This window comes from Rhinoderma darwinii, chromosome 4 (assembly GCF_050947455.1).
Source record: "Rhinoderma darwinii isolate aRhiDar2 chromosome 4, aRhiDar2.hap1, whole genome shotgun sequence".
In the NCBI taxonomy this organism is placed as follows: domain Eukaryota; kingdom Metazoa; phylum Chordata; class Amphibia; order Anura; family Rhinodermatidae; genus Rhinoderma; species Rhinoderma darwinii.
In genome coordinates, this window is record NC_134690.1 from 194,616,492 (window position 1) to 194,634,544 (window position 18,053).

General features: G+C 38.7%; 1 protein-coding gene and 1 long non-coding RNA gene across 3 annotated transcripts in view; one reads left to right on the forward strand and one right to left on the reverse strand.

The window, feature by feature from the left end:
- Positions 1-18,053, forward strand: part of KCNQ5 (potassium voltage-gated channel subfamily Q member 5) — a 660,896-nt gene that overhangs the window by 249,658 nt on the left and 393,185 nt on the right. The window lies entirely within an intron of this gene.
- Positions 3,858-18,053, reverse strand: part of LOC142759636 (uncharacterized) — a 58,798-nt gene continuing 44,602 nt past the window's right edge. The window contains exon 3 of the long non-coding RNA XR_012883165.1: positions 3,858-3,927. This is a non-coding gene — a long non-coding RNA (uncharacterized LOC142759636). The remainder of the gene's footprint in view (positions 3,928-18,053) is intronic.

Consider the following 18,053-nt stretch of genomic DNA (forward strand, 5'->3'; position numbering starts at 1 on the left):
ATTGTGCTTTTTATCGTTCTCCTATTAAGCCACGCCTTCATTAGGCACCCAGGTAGCTGTGACAACCATCCTCCTGATGCATCGTGGGAATGACGACGATGGGTTAACAGAGGGGCCCCATCTCTGTCTAACAGTTTAGATGCCCCTGTCGCTATTAACCATGGCAACTCTGCAGTTAAACGGCTGGGATCGGAGAAATCTCTGATTCCGTACATGCATTAGAACAGGGTGTCATCTGTAAAACACACCTGTCACCTGCAGCGTATGGAGCAGGCTCAGATTGAGAGCCCACTCCATACTTCACCCTCCGACTTCTTCCGTACATGTACGGCAGATGTAGGGAAAGGGATAAAGGTATGTTCCCATCTTGACAAATATACCTATAAAGATTAACAACCTAAAATTAGGCATTTTTGTAAATACCTTCTTTTTTTTAAATGCCGTACTTTGAGAGATATCCTGGCTCCATCTTACTGACAGACTCTCTTTGTTTATTGCTGGTTGCCTAGGGATCCGGCCACTACTGCTTTCCTCTAGCGGTGGCCGCGTCTGCGCTGTTCTACCTCTTTATTTTGCAGTAAGGGTGGCCGGGATCTCGGGAATGAGCATGCTAGAGCATGCGCAGTATCTCCCTGCCCGACCACCTCTCGGGTTCTATTCAAGTCTATAGGACGGCCCCTAGGCATGCGCAGTAGCCCTGGAGCCGTCATGTACTCGGCATAACAGTAAGGCCTCATGCACACGACCGTATTTTTTCCCACCCGTAAATACTGGCGTAAATACGGGTCCGGTGTCACACGTATTCCACCCGTTTTGCACCAGTATTTACGAACCCGTGCCCGTAAATATGGGTCCGGTGTCACCCGTATTCCACCCGTATTTACGGGCACGTTTTTGGCGGCAAAATAGCACTGCACTAATCGGCAGCCCCTTCTCTCTATCAGTGCAGGATAGAGAGAAGGGACAGCCTTTTCTGTAATAAAAGTTAAAGAAATTCATACTTACCCGGCCGTTGTCTTGGTGACGCTTCCCTCTCTTCACATCCAGCCCGACATCCCTGGATGACGCGGCAGTCCATGTGACCGCTGCAGCCTGTGATTGACCTGTGATTGGCTGCAGCGGTCACATGGCCTGAAACGTCATCCAGGACGTCGGGCCGGATGTCGAGAGGGACGCGTCACCAAGGCAACGGGCGGGAGACCGGACTGGAGGAAGCAGGAAGTTGTCGGTAAGTATGAAAGTCTTTTATTTTTATTTTTTACAGGTTTATACTGATCGGTAGTCACTGTCCAGGGTGCTGAAAGAGTTACTGCCGATCAGTTAACTCTTTCAGCTCCCTGGACCGTGACTATTTACTGACGTCGCTTAGCAACGCTGCCGTAATGACGGGTGCACACATGTAGCCACCCGTCATTACGAGAGCTCCATAGACTTCTATGGACTGTCCGTGCCGTTATTACGGCCTGAAATAGGTCATGTTCTATCTTTTTCAACGGCACGGGCACCTTCCCGTGAGAAAACGGGAAGGCACCCGTCGCCAATAGAAGTCTATGAGCCCGTTATTACGGGTCGTAATTACGACCCGTAATAACGGGAGTTTTTACGGTCGTGTGCATGAGGCCTAAAGGCCAGCCGAGTTAGCTGAGCCCTTATCAGGACTTTGTATGTAGCATTGTCTGTTACATACTTATGCTACACAGTAGCATGGACTGACCGCTTTCCGTGGTGTAAGCTGCACATAAATCAGCTGTATGAGACAGCGTCCTGCTCGGTCTCCTGTGCTCTCATCTGCTGTAAGGAAGCCAGCCCTGTATCAGTGTGTCAGCGTATCAGTGCAGCCTGCTGTACTGCCGACAGAAGCACAGGAGACAGGGCAGGATGCTGTCTCGTACAGTTGATTTATGTGCTGCTTACACCACAGACCCTACAGTTAGGGGCTCCTCCAGGACAGGAATTTCTGGCTAGAGTGTTGGAAACTACACTCATAGAAGAAGTCCCAATGGAGTTAGCTACAGGAAGGGGAGGGGGGGTAGCATCTAACAACGTCCGGAGCGCGCACTAACAGAGCAGAGCAGCTTGATTGACATCAAGCCGCTCACGCCCCCTTTTAGAAAATATAACCAGCACGAGCTGCATTATCTAGTTGAGGAAAAAGGGAGTTAGGAAGTGATTATTAAAACATTTTTAGAGCAATATATTTATATTTTTATTTATGATTAGGGTGTATTAAAAAAAATAATAATGACTCAACCTGGGAATAACCCTTTAATGTTATAACTATAAAATGATTGGGGACTAAAAAGATGCAAGCGAAGCCAATGAAATTTAGGGAAATGCTCTCCCCTGAAACCTCATATTTTCTCAGAGTGGAATCCCCAATAATTAAAAAATTTTAAGAAGCATATATGGACATTTCATACTTGTCTTACTACAATCAGCCAGTTGACTTACATGTAGATTACATCAAGAAATGCTGACCTGTAAGATAATCACTGGTGCTAAGGACACCACCTTGGCTAAAGCCCAATTCACACTGGTATCATGACTTCTGTTTTTTTCAGGATGTATGATGGATCCATTATGATCTGACATGATCCATTGTGATCCATTTGATTTACAGCGCAGATTATCTGGTGCCTTAGACTCCACCCATCAGGTTCGCACTCTGAGATTGTCTGCTGTCACAAAATAAGGCAAAACAATATGATGCCACCACACAACATCTGGCACCCTGTGAATCCTGTCTCTTGTTGCTCCCTGAGTGTCCTCCTCATACGCCCACAGCTCTGTCTGTGATCACCTAATTAGCATATAAATACACAAAAATAAATGTACATTTTCAGCAGCCACCAATTTGCTTTGATCTATTATGAGCCACCCCCCCCCCCCCCTTCCTCCATTGACTCATAATAGGTCCAGCAGGCTTCTGTCAGGCTTTCTGATAGCTAAAATAGCTCAGCATGCTACACTATTTAAATTTAAAAAAAAGTGGAAACCTGACAGAAGAAAAACATATGCAAGTGTGAACAGAGCATAATGGAGTTTAACTAGCAGGGGTTGATCAGGAACTCCAAATACCATGCTTGCAAGAAAACAGGATATACACTGTCTAATACAGATTCACCTAGGCATATGATCCATAACTAGAAGGGGGGTGGTCTGAATGTATGGTTTACACATAAGTAAAAAAAATTCTCAGGGCTGGCCTTAGGGGCAAGCGACCTATGCAGTTGCACAGGGCGCATCAGTCATCACTGCTAAAGGGTGCATCACAAGGAATCTCAATATTATTTTTGTAGCACTATGATTTAGATATTGTATAGCCCTGTTATTAGGTTACTTTATGTATAGAGCTGTTATTTGGTCATTATATGTTGGTATTACTTGAGAACTGTATAATTTACAGAGGCATTGTGTGGCACTGCTATTTAGACACTTTACAGTGTATCATTCTTGCATTGTATGGCGGTAACAGCACTGTATAGCTTTGCTTAATAGACAACTATATAGAAGTGCTATTTATGTTATCAATGGTACTGTTAATTGGGTACCATCCTGCATGACACTGTTTATAAGGCACTATATGGTATAGGCCTTTGTATACTTTATGACAGTTTACTTAATGACGGTGGTTCCAACAGAACGTACCGCACAAGGCATCATCCAGAGTAAGACTGACCATGATCTTTCTAGTTATTTGGCTACAATTTATAAAGGTTATCTAATGTGTAATTCGATTATATTGCTATGTGCACATATTTCATATTATTACTGTTAGAGAGAATATTTAACATTTTTCAGCTTTGAAATAAGCAGGGCAGTGCTTTGTGTAGATTCAATGTGTTTTTATACATTTTTCTCTTGTGGAAATGTTCTTCTCTTTTCCATGGTCATAAGTTTACCAGGGCCTTCACCTGAGATGCAGATCTGTAGAAATATAAACAAAAAAACAGTGTACATTGTTGTTTCTGGGAGGCTTAAACAAAATGAAATATAGTGTGACGGCTGCAGCTGGTTAGGTGCTGATAACCAGACAGAATGTGAAATCTCTTTCTGGGAAGAGAAAAATCAACACTAGTTTATTAAACTGCTTGATACATTAATTACAATAAAAAATCAAGGTTAAAAGCAAAAATATATAACAACAAGTCATTTCCAGTGGCCTTATTCACATGAGTGTGTCCGATTTGCATCCACAAAAAACAGACCATTTTTCATCCATATAAATTTTCCATGTTGCCTCCATGTGGTTTCCGTGAGTCAACCGTTTTTATCGGCCGTTTCTCTCCTCTGCAAGCACTTTTTGGCTTCACTTTACTTTTGTTTTTTTATTTCTTTAGCAACTGATCTGTGAAAAACAGGTGACGTCCGTGTGCTGTTTTTTTCTTTCTCGCATCCATAGATTTAGTGGGATGATATATAAAGTACATAGTTTAATAGCGTCCCTACCGATCATCAAAATGAAGAGGGCAGCAGCACTTGCCAAAAATTTGCCATCAATGTCTTAGTCACGAAAAAACCCTTTAAACTTTCTTATGATGTTATTTGCCATTGATCACTTGCTCATAGATCATTTGTGAACCAAGATGTATCCATCACTGCAGTTTACATTATTTTTGTCTATAATTTGAAGTTAAACTATTTTATTGGCAGGAGAACCAGAAAAAAGGTCTTACTTCTCATGGATGATGATATGTTGATAGAAACACTGGCCACCAATCTAGCCACAATCACGGGGGGAGAAATACGGAGCCCTATTCATCCTGACAACAAGGATAATATTTTCTCCTTTGTTCTTTTATATATGTTATGTTTCTTACTCTTGTTTATCTCTTCTTTAGACATTACAAAATATGTTTACATGTTGAGTATGATACAAGATACAGCCACTACAATCTCAAGCTGGATGGCAAGCAATATACTTCCTATGTTTTTCTACCTTGTGGGAATGCTTTTGATGTTTTCAGTCCACATATCTGACCCATGAGTAAAATCCCTACTTGACCTATTGAGTTTTATGAAGGTTATTTAACTGGCAACTTCTGTGTTCTTCTTGTGCCAATATTCATCATACTGCTCCAAGAGGTTTGTATTCTAGCATGTCTAGAAGGAAACAGGAATGAGACAGGCTTGCCTCCCGAATCACAAGGCTATATTTATATTACTGACTCTTTCTATTAAAGGCAAATATATAAAAAACTTGAATGAAAGTTGCTTTGTACGCTAAGGTTAGATGGGTTTGAGATTAATATTTACTCTATTATTGTAGTTATTTTTTTAAATAATTTTATGAATGGTGCTGCAATACAAAGTTTCTGGGTAAGTTATATTAAATTTGCCGTGTCGTGGCTGGCCCCACCTCTTTCCTCTAAACCCAGCCCACTTTTTCCAAAAGTGCCGTAAACTGGCGTAATTTTTTTTTATAAATTCCCTCCAATATTAACCCTTAGTTTACATCCAACATATAGTACAGCAGTGCTTGTTAATATTACAATGCAGTGCAATAAACAGCAGGGTATATTCATTGGAAGAAGAAACAAAAACACAATTATTAGACCCTGAATGTATCTATCATTCATATTGAGATCTTCAGATCCCTGTGGATATGTAAAGTTGTCATTAGGCTTCATGGTTGATCTTCTTTTGTTAAAATATTTTTTTGCATAAATACTTCACCAGTAAACAAGGAGGCGCTGAGAAACCCAAAAAGAACAAAAGTCCTCTTGGGATATTCCCAGTGTCCGCGTGGCTTCTGCTTAGATATAATAAGGACATAACAAACGGACAAAATATTCTCAGCTCAATATTAATACAGAATGGAATGCAATGATGTTTTAGATCAGCAGCAATGTATTATGCAGACAATATTATCACTTGGCTTTACTAAATTTGTATAAAGAATATAGATTTACCTAGGCGTTTTTTTTTATCTTTCTATGTCATGAAAGTATAATTTTAAACTAGAACTGAATAATATATCCCTTATGGCAATGTGTAAAGAAATAGAGATGAGACCTCATCAACCAAAAACAATAAAAAAAAAATATTTTATGGAATTTATAAGAATTTTAGGTTATACTGCATATAATAAACAAGTAACACGTTAATAAAATCAACAACATATTTCATTTGAATATTTTGCCCGATCTGTTCGTTTAACCTTTAGCCAATGTTTTAAACATCTGAAATTTGTACAAAGTGATACTTTCAATTTAATAAAGTCCCTGCTAGAAATGAACAAATCTGTGAAAAACTACATTGTCAAACTACCGATTACAGAGTATATATGGACCCCACATATGGAAAGAGAGGCTAAAAGGCTGAATGGCAGATCTGTATCCTCCATCCTTATCTGATGCAGAGAAAATATAGTTTCCTTTATAGGAAATTCATCAGTTGGCAAATCACCTGTGGAGATGATTTGACCCATGGAGGCAAATTGACAGATTCACTCATCTTTAGGAATTACGCATACGGCCGTATTATGGCTCCGTACAACCGTAAAGATGTATCGAACAGTAAAAGAGCACCTATAGACTTCTATGGGACTCATGGCATGGTTCAATGGATGCCCTATTACAGATGTATGCTTTCAGGGGAGAATATCTTCAAAATATGACTCTGCATGGAGCACAATATGGCAGTACTTGGGTACCTACCGTTCCACAGTACGGAACTACAGAGAATATGTGTAGCTCCATACAACATCCTCCTGCTAACAGCTCTGCTTTAATGTACTTTTACACGGTACGATACTGGCCAGAAAATCGAGGGTCGGTCAACGATATAGGTTGCCGATCGGGGCTCGTTAGCTTCATTCACAAGGAGCAGCAATTGTTAAAGAGGCTCTGTCACCACATTATAAATGCCCTATCTCCTATATAAGGAGATCGGCGCTATAATGTAGGTGACAGTAATGCTTTTTATTTAGAAAAACAATCTATTTTAAACCACTTTATGAGCGATTTTTCGCTTTATGCTAATGAGTTTCTTAATGCCCAACTGGGCGTGTTTTACTTTAGACCAAGTGGGCGTTGTACAGAGGAGTGTATGACACTGACCAATCAGCGTCATGCACTTCTCTCCATTCATTTACACTGCACTAGCGATATAGTTATATCGTTAGTGCAGTCACTTACGCAAACACTAACATTACTGCAGTGTCCTGATAATGAATATACATCACTACCAGCCTGGACGTGATGTTTATTCAGAATCCTGACACTTCTGAATCTTGTCTGTGAGATTCCAGCAAGGCAAGCGTAATCTCGTTTGAAATGACAGGTTACATCGTAATCTCGCGAGATTACGCTTGCATTGCTGGAATCTCACAGAGACGCTACAGACATGTCAGGATTCTGAATAAACATCACGTCCTGGCTGGTAGTGATGTATATTCATTATCAGGACACTACAGTAATGTTAGTGTTTGTGTAAGTGACTGCACTAGCGAAATAACTATATCGCTAGTGCAGTGTAAATGAATGGAGAGAAGTGCATGACGCTGATTGGTCAGCGTCATACACTCCTCTGTACAACGCCCACTTGGTCTAAAGTAAAACACGCCCACTTGGGCATTAAGAAACTCATTAGCATAAAGCGAAAAATCGCTCATAAATTGGTTTAAAATAGATAGTTTTTCTAAATAAAAAGCATTACTGTCACTACATTATAGCACCGATCTCCTTATGTAGGAGATAGGGCACTTATAATGTGGTGACAGAGCCTCTTTAATGTATGGGATAAACTATCATTGACCCCGTAACTATACGGCGCACGTTGGGTGGGGGAGTATGAAGCAGGCTCACGGGCTGAGCCCGCTCCAAAGAACGAGCATGTTGACTATATATTACAGCTGACACTTCAGTGTAACAAGCAGGATCCCGCTTGAGCGTGATCCTGTTAGTTTAACCCCTTAAATGCTGTGGTCAATAGCAACTGCAGCATTTCAGTGGTTAGAAACAGAGGGGCGGCCCCCTGTAACATTGCAATGGTCTCCCCGCGACGCGATCCCGGTGTGGCGATGGTTGGCATGGCATGAGAAGGGCTTGATGAAGGCCCCCAGGTCTGCCATCTTTGTACTCCTATGTAGCCCTGCCTACTGCAGGGCTTCATAGGAGAGTGTTGGCATAATGATATATTGCAATACATTAGTATTGCAGTATATCATGCAAGCGATCCAATGATTGCTGGTTCAAGTCTCCTAGGGCGACAAGTAAAAGAGTTGAATACAGTAAAATAAGGTTTTTATATTAGGTTTATATATATATATATATATATATATATATGTAGATAAAAAGTTAAAGTTAAAAAAAAAAGTTTTTTCATATTCAATGTAAAATAAAATAAAAAAATGAACATAACTGGTATTGTCGCGTCCGTAAATGTGAGAAATACTACAAGATATCATTATCTAGCTCGCACGGTGATCGCCATAAAAAACAAAACAAAAAAAAACAAAACTGAAGCCCCCAATGGTCGGGTATGAGCATTCGATTGAACGCGCGTTTGTCCGATCATTGGCCTGTGTAAGGCTGGGTTCACACAATGTGGTGAAACTGTGTTTTGTTTTATACAAATTAAGGCACATCTGTGGCAAATGCCACGTGAAAACTCGGCCTGGAATTCCACAGGGCATTTTGATTTTGTTTTTACCATGTCTTTATTGCAGTTTTGTAGACCTTTTTCATGTGCTTCTTAATTGCTGTGAAAAACGCAATGTAAAAACCACATGTGTTTTAATGCAAATCTTCACAGTTTTGCAATACTGTTTTTGGCCATGCGGTTATTAAAGGTGATGCACATTGAAATCATATGCTTTACCTACAATAGCTGCACGAATAAAAACGGCATCATAAAATTGCTGCGATTTGCGTTAAAACGCATATGGTTTTTGACATGCATTTTGCATAGTAATTAAGAAACATATGAAAAGCGCTACAAAACTGCAGTAAAACATGGTAAAATTTGATCAAAATGCCCTGTGGAATTCACAGCCTAAGGGCATGTTCAGACAAGGTGGACAATTTCCACTGCGGATTTTGCTGCAAATTTTTGTTAATTACACAACTAATCTGCAGCATAATCCGCATATGTGAGGGTGCATTGCGGATTTCATAGCGAATTTGCCGCAAGACTGATGCAGAATTTCAAATCCGCACTGCAATCGATTTTCCGCACCGTTTTATTCCACAACATCTGAACTGAGCTAAGTAGACTGAAAAGCTACAGAAATAAAAAAAAAATGTCTGCTGTGGAATTCCGCTGCAAATCCACCATGTCCGAACATGCCCTAAAAGCGCCTAAAGTCTTTAGACAGGTGTTTTTACTCACTTACAAAGTATAGATAACACATTCCTTGCAATCATTCTGAATGTGCTGAAGTTCAGGCTTTATTAATGCATCAAAAAATTAATTTACATGACAAAAAACACCTACAATAAAATCTAGATTTTTCAAAATTGCAGTAAATCACAAGGGAACCTCTGTAATCCTAAACCCACATTTATTTGTGCGCTAAATAGTAAACTTCCAGTTTTTCCCATGATGATATCACTTGTGGTTTCCTGAGAGACTTCTTATCTTATATAATAGAGCAGTGAGCTGACTGCTGAAAACAAGGCATGTTTAGTGTTTGCTTTCATGTCACTGATGTAAAGCAGATAATCTCTGTGCTTGGAACATCTGGCTAGCATAAGGGAATGCGTTCCAAGTGTCAGTGGAAATACAATTAAACATCTAATTTCATTATTAAGTAATAAAGTGCATACAATCATATAACTACATGTGTGGTGTGTATTACTTGTATTTCTGCGGGATAGATGAGCATGATGTGCTACCTATTTTAGGATGGGCTTCAATAAGTCGATTCATGATTCACACATGCTATTTTTGCTATGTTTTATAGGTGTTTTTTTTACTGTTAGGGCTAATGCATACTGTTTGGGAGCCTGTAGTACGGACTTGTGCAGCCTCCGTGCACTGCAGTACAGCCTCTGTTGTACTCCATGTGTACCGAGATATTCTCCCCTAATAGCAATGCTTCTAGTGGAGAATACGGAGCCCAATGGAGCATGCCATGATTTTACAGAATTCAACAGAAAAAAACTTTGTATGCCTCCGTATGAAATCGGAGGCTTACATAAGTACAGTAGAGGACATATGTACCAATATGGAAGTCATTTTATGTCTAAATACAAAACTGAGACATAATACGGATCAGGAACGTGCAAACTTCAGTATAACTACTTTGTATTCTTCCTGTAATATGGGTATTCCATCACCTGTAGCGTATCACCTAACTCAATAATCCTTAAAACTTTAATGGAAGGATTTGCACCTTTTCGGTGTTATGGAACCACTTCTGGCATTGACTTACAAATACTGAAGAAAAATACTGACCAAAATACTGCCGTGTGAAGAGGCTCAACACAAATGGTGCTACAATTACCAAGCTCTATCACAATTGAATGACTTTCAATTTAGTAAAAACCCAAAATCACTTGAAATACCTTGAGCATGATTAAGACGTTGGCAAAACTCCAATATATAAACATCTGTGTAATGTATGGAGTATAGAAGTCTTTGTACCACCGATTTTATTTATTACCAGTTGTGAAGATGTCTACATCATTTCTCCTATTTGTGTCATATGTTTTCCTTCATTATTGTAGCAATGCATCATCAAAGATCTTTTATACTTTGTAATAAATATGGATATACTAAAAGAGCATTAAATATCCATTTTTTTGTAATATAAAGAAGCAAGCAAAAGCCTTTAGAAAGTTTGGACCAGGGCTCTATGGAGGCCATTTGATGTGGTGGAGAATTTGATGAAATATCTCTGTATGCTCTTTGATGTGTTTGGGCTCATTGTTCTGCTGTAGAATAAAGTTGGTACTGATCGGGCATCTTGCTGATGGAGATGGACAAAAGTCTTTAATTCTTAGCAAATTTTCAACTCTTTTGAGTTTCTTGGATTTGTTTACACTTCAGCTTTTTCAAATGATATTTTATAGCAACTCTTGCATTAAGACTGTCAGATTCCAGACTTTAGAGAAATGTGACTCATTTCAGTTTCAAAAGAAAGTCCGTTTTGTTTCTTAATTTTTCTTTGGGCAATCATTTTATTTCCAGGTCTTCAACTATGGTTATTTTTTTATTATTATTATTATTATTATTATTATTATTATTATTATTATTATTATTATTATTGTTTATTTATTTGTTATTTGTTCAGTCATTCAAAAGGATAGCACATCTTGAAACTCCTTTCTCCTGTGAATCTTCTGTTGCTATGCTCCATATTTTTCTCCAATTTTACCAGCCTCATTCAATGCATTTAGTCTTATCTACATGTCATGGTAGGAGACTTAATCATTCATTGCCTAACAAGTACAGTCCTGGCGAAAAGTTTTGAAACTGACACAAATTTTGGTTTTCACAAAATTTGCTGCTCCAGTGTTTTTAGATCTTTTAGTCAGATGTGTTTATGGTATGCTGAAGTACAATTATAAGCATTTCATACGTTTTTAAACTTTTTTTTGCCAAATACGTCAAGTTTATGCAAAGACTCAATATTTACAGTGTTGACCCTTCTTCTTCAAGACTTCTGCAATTCGACCTGGCATGCTGGATATAAGCTTCTGGGCCAAATCCTGTCTGATGGCAACCGATTCTTGCCAAATCAGTGCTCAGAGTTTATCACAATTTCTGTGTTTTTACACAGAAATTGTGATAAACTCTGAGCACTGATTTGGCAAGAATCGGTTGCCATCAGACAGGATTTGGCCCAGAAGCTTATATCCAGCATGCCAGGTCGAATTGCAGAAGTCTTGAAAAAGAAGGGTCAACACTGTAAATATGTTTGTTCACCCACTTTTTGGGGACTGACCACAGGTTCCCAATGGGATTGAGATCTGTGGAGTTTCCTGGCCATGTACCCAAAATGTCAATGTTTTGTTCACCGAGCCACCTATTTAGCACTTTTGCATTGTGTCATGGTGCTCCATAATGCTGGGAAAGGCATTGTTCATCACCAAATTGCTCCTGGATCGTTTGGAGAAGTTGCTCTTGGAGGATGTTTAGATACCATTCTTTGTTCATGGAAAGGTTCTTAGGCAGAATTGTGAGGGAGCCCACTCCCTTGCATGAAAAGCAACCCCACACATAAATTGTCTCAGGATGTTTTACTGTTGGCATGACGTAGGACTCATGGTAGCGCTCACCTTTTCTTCTCCAGACATTCATTCTTCCAGATGTCCCAAACAGTCTGAAGGGGGCTTCATCAGAGAAAATAACTCTACCCCAGTCCTTTGCAGTCCAATCCTTGTACTTCCTGCAGAATGTCAGTCTGTCCTTGATGTTTTTCTTGGAGAGAAGTGGCTTCTTTGCTGCCCTTCTTGACACCAGGCCAGCCTCCAAAAGTTTTTGCCTCACTTTGCATGCAGATGCACTGACATCTGCCTGTTGCTTTCCCTGAGCAAGCTCTGTACTAGTGTTGAACCAATCCCATAGCTGAATCTTCTTTAGGAGATGGCCCTGGCACTTGCTGGACTTTCTTGGGCGCCCTGTAGCCTTCTTCACAGCAATTGAACCTCTCTCCTTGAAGTTCCTAATGATCCGATAAATGGTTAATTTGGGGGCAATCGTAAAGCCCTTTTTATGCAAAGCAATCATGACTGCACATGTTTCCTTGGAGGTAACCAGGGTTAGCAGAAGAAGACAACGATTTTAAGCGCCAACCCCCTTTTAAAGCAAACAATCTGCTCTTATAATTCAATCGCATTACAGGGAGATATCAGCTGCCTTGTCCTCATTAAGCAGGTAATTTTGTGGCAGGACTGAAATGCTGTGGAATTGGGGGTTTTGTGATTAAGTTAATTTTCATGGCAAGGAATGACGTTGCGATTAATTGCAATTCATCTGATCACTCTTCATAACAATCTAGAGTTAATTTGCATCAGTCTCAAAAGTTTTGGCCAGGACTGTACACCTAAGGGTATGTTCACACGCACTGTTTTCAGACGTAATTCGGGTGTTTTACGCCTCAAATTACGCCTTAAAAAAAATGCCCCTAATACGCCTACAAACATCTGCCCATTGCTTTCAATGGGAATTACAATGTTCTGTTCCCACGAGCTTTTATCTTACGCGTCACTGTCAAAATACGGCACGTAAAATGACGGCTCGTCAAAAGAAGTGCAGGACGCTTCTTGGGATGTTTTTGGAGGCGTTTTTCATTGACTCCATTGAAAAACAGCTAAAAAAACGGCCGTAAAAAAACGCAGCGAAAAACGCGAGTTGTTGAAAAAACTTCTGAAAATCAGGCGCTGTTCTTGCCTGAAAACAGCTCCGTATTTTCAGACGTTTCTGGTCACTGCATGTGAACATACCCTGAAAGGCATCAAAATACTACAGTAACTATAGTATTCTTTGTCACTGTGATCCATAGAAGCAGAACTGAGACTCGCTAGAGAGAGTGACCCTCACTCCGGTGGGTCTGGTTTTTCTGTGTAATACACAGATAGTCATTGATTGCTGCAGGGGAAATTAATAATAAGTAGTAATTTTCCCCGGCAGTAACAACTATTTATATGGGGTCTTAGCATTTGGATCAGTTAATCATCAGTAGAATTACCTATTGGACATGGATTCCCCAAAGTGGATGACCCCCTACTTTTACTGCCTATGCCTATTCTCTAGTTCTTTGCTTCCTTGATTTAATTGTCAAAACTCCTGTATTTTTTGATGTTGTCTTCCTTATCAGCGGAGATATATGGAAAAGCACAAGAAATTTTAAAGAAATCTCATAGAGATCTTCCCTAGCATATAAGTAGTGATCAGTTTGTCCCAGTGGACACCTTATCACTATTTCAGGCCATGTTCCCGGCCTACAAGCACATTTGAAACCATGACAAAATTCTGCAGTTTTGATTGTATTTAGCCCCTTCTCTGCAAGTACATAACTAATATAATTCTCGGCACTGAAAGGGTTAATGTTTTCATCCTGGGGCACTACTGACAGCCAAGTACACCCTAATATTTTAACAATTTGTTCTTTACAACCCCAACAATCACTTGATTTTACAACTTGACAAATTGGAAATATGCTTAGTAACGTAACAAAAAACAGTAAATCATTTTACTAAATAATTTGTCAAATTGGAGTGGGGAAATTTTTAACCCGTGATTTCCTACTGAATTTAGCCTGCCTTTTGTTTTTTTATTGAAATCAGTCCAGATCTTTTTCACTTTTTCATTATTGCACAACTGCCAAGCTACATTAGTGGACGTTGTCACTGTAAGGGGCGTAAAATGAGTGTTCTTCAGCTTTCCCTTTTATGTTGCGTTTCACAGTGAGGGTGACTGAGGTAGGAGAAATGTGTTTATTTCATTCCTCTACTTTGTCTCCAGGCAACACACATTTTTTATTTGTTTTCAAATCGACCTTGTTTGACATGTAAAATTCTAGGCTGGGGCAAAAATACGATATAAGGAAAGTGGTGCTTTTATCACCAATACCCTTTCTCTTTCTAATAAATGCATTTGAGTCATTTTAAGTAGACACATAAACTACATTTAGGTTTTGCTTGTTTTTTTTTATTTTCCTCTATCACCTTTTTATTTTATTTGCTGATAGTTATTTATGCAGCCTTCCTCCTAACAACTATGTTTTGATGTTGAAAATAAACCAAATGGATTTTCAGAAAATATATTTTCATTTTTGTTCTAAACAAATATTATTAAACAGTTTAAATGATCTCCTACAGATATAAGGTTGTCTTCACCTTACGTCTGTGATGTGCATTCAGCGTATAACTCAATATGTATATAAACGTATGGCAGTAGTGTCCTTTTGGCATACATTTGGTTTGTATATGTCGGCTTGCTTTTTTTTTGCTTTATTGAAATGCATATACAACTTTTCAATACAGGAGGATACCGCAAAAAAAATACATTTTGTTTTCCTTTTTCTATTTTCTGTCTTCTCTTTTACTTTTTTATTCATTCAAAAATGTATTCATATGAATCATGCACCGACTTCCATTACATCCCTTCCATGACCAGAGGTGTAAGGCCGGATTCACACACAGCGTTTCGCTGCATTTTTAGTGGCATTTTTCAATGTATACACACACCTTTTTTGTGGTCAATTGTGCATTTTTAACAGGCTTTTTAATATACCTTTAAAACTGCATATAAAATGCACGTACCACAATGAAAACACGCAAGTAAAATTTTAGGTCAAGAGTTGTTTTAGTGAGCAAAAGTAAAAATGCCTTAATGTAATGTTCTACTCCGTTTTCGGTCATGCTGGTATATCGCTATGGTGTGTATACTGTACGTTTCACATGTGATGCATTCCATCATCTCTTTTGCTCTGAAGATTAATAGCAAGTGATAATTTTATTCAGATGCCAATGACAAATGCACAGTGTCATCACATTGTGGGTTCAGATTTCATGCATTGTTTTCCTGCACAGCAGTTACGAAATGATCAATAGAATTATGTATTAACCCCTTCCTGCCCTGTGATGTACTACTAATAATAAACGTAATAATATGTCATGGTGATAGCGTAGGTAGAGGGGCTACCTCTGTAAGCTCATTGGCAAACCCGCAATGCAATCGCAGGGTGCAGATGGGTTGCCATGGCAGAAGTATTGCAATGTATTATTGAAGCAATCAGGAGATTGGATGTTCAAGTCCCGTGGAGGGACAAAAGAAAAATGTTAAAAAAACCTTATAGAAAACGAAATCCCGATAAAACAGATACACTTAGAAAATGCTTTATAATGGGAATACAAATTAATATAGAAAATACACATAATTGGTAGATTACATCTGTACCCACCTATACCAGAACAATAAAATGTTATTCACCCTGCATGGTAAACGCCATAGAAAAAACCCTCTAATAAATAATGACAGAATTGCTGTTTTTTGTTTATCCCACCTCCCAAAAAAACTCATTCAAATTGATCAAAATGTTGTAAGTACCCCAAAATGATACCAATGCAAACTTCAACTCGCCCCGCAAGCCCTCATAAAGTTATGTCGATGGAGAAATAAAAATGTTATGAGTCTTGGAATGCAGTGAGAAAAGCAATTAAAAAAATGTATATAAATTTGGTATTGCCTGAATTAGATCAACCCAGAGAATACAGTTATGTTATTTATACAGCACAATGAACGCTGTTATAACAAAACCCAAAAAAACAATGGCGGAATTGATGTCATTTTTCCATTGCCTCTCCTAACAAAATAATTAAAGTTATATAAGGCTGAATTCACACAGTATTTGTTGCAGATTTTATTGCAGATTTTTGAGCCAAAGTCAGAATTGGATTCAGGAGGAAGGAGAAATATAAGTTTTTACATTATATTTCCCATTCCTTTTTAAATAAGTTCTAGCTGTGGCTCAAAATGCTGTAGCAAAATCAGCACCAAAATCTGCAACAGATACGCAATGTGTGAATCCAGCCTAATACACTATATGTATAGTACCATTTAAAAATAGAACTTGTTCCGCAAAAACAAGTCCTTATACAGCTAAGACGACAGAAAAATAAAAAAGCTATGGCTTTCGGAATGCAGAAATGAAAAATAAAAATAAAAATCACTGCATTATTAAAGCCCAAACTAGGCCACGTCCTTAAGGGGGTTAAGATGCACAGGATTACCAACTTTTTATTTGCAGAACTTTTTCTCCAACTGGACAAATACATTTTGTACAACATGTGCTATTTGAGCTGAAGTCAGAAAACAAGGACCCTACAGTGACAAAGAGGTTTGTTAAAACTTCATTTGAAGTGGGGATGCCATCTGTTACAATGCTTGGTATTTAGCTGGGCAATATTTCTATTTAGAAACATATATCTGTTTTATATTATAATGAAAAGTGGCCTAAAAACACAGCACCGGTTCCAAAATCATCCCTGTGCCAGTAGAAGATGTTAGCATTAGGAGATATACTGTTCGATGTGCTTTTACAATTCTTTTTTTATTGTTATTCTTTAAATAAAAAGGTTGAAACATAGGATTAAATAAAAGTTAATACCTAATGGGGCATATTTACTAACACTGATGCCCGCCTCTGTTTGGGGGTATGGCGCAGCTCCTTCTTTCCTGTCTTAGATAACCACCATTTTTTCATGGGCAAAAATGGTGTGTTTTTACTGCATTGCTACTTGGAAGCCATGCCTGCACGGTTAGGGGCTTGATAAATATATTGTTTAGTCTGAACACTGCTTTTTTTCAATGGCGCAATTGCGATGATAAATATGCCCCACTCTCTTTTTAGAGCTCACACTTTATAAGGCCCAACAGAGTATTTATTTTTTACGTTTTTCAAAAATAAATTTTTAGTGTTGAGTTTTTGAAAAAGTTTTATCGGGCAACCATTACGAGTGCTTTGACTTATGACGTCACAATTTGGTTTTCTATGGCAACGGTGAAATAAATGTGTTTGTTATGTAGGGTGGCTAAAACTGCTGGAGCCATTATTGACTGCAATGTTTTGTAGTTATCGTGTATTTACGAGGAGTGGTGTGTGAGTAGAGCAGCTAAAATGCTAGGGGATAGCTCGCACCTGTGTAATAGTCTTTTTGAATTGCTACCGTCTGGAAGGCGATATTATGTTATTAGAGCACGAACGAGTCGGTTTGGGGAGAGTTTCTATCCTACTGCAGTACGGTTTCTAAATAAGCGAATGTGATTGTATGACATGTGCTGACCTAAACATTTTCTGTCCCTATATTTTCCAACCGCTTGTGCTTTTACATTTTCCAATGTGTAAATAGCAGGTGATATATTCTGTCATTGACATAGTTGGCAATATAGTTTTCCCATTTTATTTTCTAAGCAAGGTGAGCATTGATGCACAAAGCAAAAAAGTTTACAATGGAAACACTAGCCAGGGACCCACACAGAGGCCAAAGTGACCCATTCAGTCTTAGTACTACCGTCATGAAATTAACAAGGTATAATACAATACCAGGGCATGATCTTTCTGTTTTATTGAAAAGTAAATAAATTCAAAGGGAATATTG